General features: G+C 21.4%; 1 pseudogene; it reads right to left on the minus strand.

Annotated features, from left to right (window-relative positions):
* Positions 1-263: 263 nt before the first annotated feature.
* On the minus strand, positions 264-1,967 carry LOC119643194 (annotated as a pseudogene).
* Between the last annotated feature and the right edge of the window lie 335 nt (positions 1,968-2,302).

A 2,302-nucleotide genomic window follows, 5' to 3' on the forward strand; every position in this document is an offset into this window, starting at 1 on the left:
TAACTTTTAATGGTTAAACTCCATTTATACTTCTTTATTTATGTAGTTTAAAATAAAACATTACATTTTCATTGTAAAAATAAAAGGTAATTTTTATAAATTACTAAATTTAATTCAATAATTTACTTATTTTTAACCTAAATAATAATTTTAATAATTATAAATCTATTTGTAATAGTTTATATAAATTTCTTATTACTAAAATTAATTCAATAATATTCAAAGATAAATTATCTCCTTAACATCTTCAATGTTATGCTCTTTATAAGCTATTTGAATTAAGTAAATAATATTAACATATAAATAACAATTACCCATAAAACAAAACTTAACAAATAAATTTTTAAATTATTATTATGTATTAACTGATTAATTTGAGATAAATTAACTAAATTTCTATATAAATTTTGCCCTCCTAAAAACTCTGACCAACCTTGATCAAATGACTTTAAAACTATTTTACCTGTAAATAAATAATTATTAATAATTCCATAAGTAGAAATATAAGGTATAAATCATATTCTACCTAAAAAATAAGAAGTTTTATATAAAAATATAGACTTATTAAAAAAAAATAAAGCCACATTAGAAATTATATACCCAATAAAACCCCCTACCAAACATACAAATAAAGTTAATAATTTTAAATATAAAGGCAATAATACTATTAAAGGTCTAGGAAAAATTATTCAACTTAATATTCTTCCCCCTACAATTCTTATAAATAATAAACCTATTATTCTTTTTAATATAATTAACCCCTCATCATTCAAATAATTTACTGAAAAAAAATTTAATTCTCTAGTTATTGAATAATATACTAACCGAAATGAATAAGAAACAGTCAACCCTGTGGGAAAAAAGAAAAGAAAAAAAGAAAAGTAATTTACTATTGATAAGGACACTATCTCCAAAATTATATCTTTAGAATAAAACCCTGCTAAAAAAGGTATTCCACATAAAGCTAAATTAGCAATATTAAAACAAGAAGAGGTAAGCGGTATAAAATTTCTTAATCTCCCTATTAAACGAATATCTTGATTATTATTTATATTATGAATAATAGCCCCTGCACATATAAATAATAAAGCCTTAAATAAAGCATGAGTCAATAAATGAAAAAATGCTAACTTTATATAACCTATAGCTAAAATTCTTATTATTAACCCTAACTGACTTAAAGTAGATAATGCAATAATTTTTTTTAAATCAAATTCATAATTAGCCCCTAAACCTGCTATAAATATAGTTAATCCAGATAACAATAACAATAATCTTCTTAACCAATTTCCTACTAAAATTACATTAAACCGAATTAATAAATAAACTCCTGCAGTTACTAATGTAGAAGAATGTACTAAAGCTGAAACCGGGGTCGGAGCAGCTATAGCTGCAGGTAATCAAGATGAAAATGGAATTTGAGCTCTTTTAGTTATTGCCGCTAATATTACTAAACCCCCGATTAATATTATATTATAATCATTCTTCATAACATCTAAATAAAAATAATAATTTCATCTTCCATAATTTAACATTCAAGCAATTCTTATTAATAAAGCTACATCTCCGATTCGATTAGATAAAGCAGTTAATATACCTGCATTAAATGATTTAATGTTTTGAAAGTAAATTACTAAACAATAAGATACTAACCCTAAACCATCTCAACCTAATAAAATTCTAATTAAATTTGGACTAATAATTAATAACATTATTGAAAAAACAAACATTAAAACTAATATAATAAACCGATTAATTTTTCAATCTATTATTATATACTCTTTTCTATAATAGATCACTAAAGAAGAAATTAATAGAACAAAAGATATAAAAATTAATCTCATTCAATCAAATAAAAAAGTTATCACAATTCTTATTGAATTCAAAGAAATTACCTCTCACTCAATAAATAATCTGTAATCATTTACAATAAAATTTATTCCTAAAATAAATAATCTTACTCTAATAAATAAAAGTGTAATAAATCTAATAACACAAATTGATAAATTTTTAATGAATTAAAAAGGATTACCTTATTTTTGACACCACAAATCAATGTTTTTATAAACTATTTAATTATAATCATAATATACACATATCTCTTTTTATAATAAGTAAATTTAATGGAAATCAATGTATAAATAATAAAAAAAATTCTCGAATTTTTCCATTTCTAAATCTATAAGATCCAGAAAAAATTTTACCATGTTGTCTATAAGCATACAAATATAAAGTATAAGCAGCTCTAAAAAATGATAATAAAGATAATATCACTATTGTTACTCAAGATCAAGAAACAATT

The sequence above is a fragment of the Glossina fuscipes genome, unplaced genomic scaffold (assembly GCF_014805625.2).
Source record: "Glossina fuscipes isolate IAEA_lab_2018 unplaced genomic scaffold, Yale_Gfus_2 58700, whole genome shotgun sequence".
Classification (NCBI taxonomy): domain Eukaryota; kingdom Metazoa; phylum Arthropoda; class Insecta; order Diptera; family Glossinidae; genus Glossina; species Glossina fuscipes.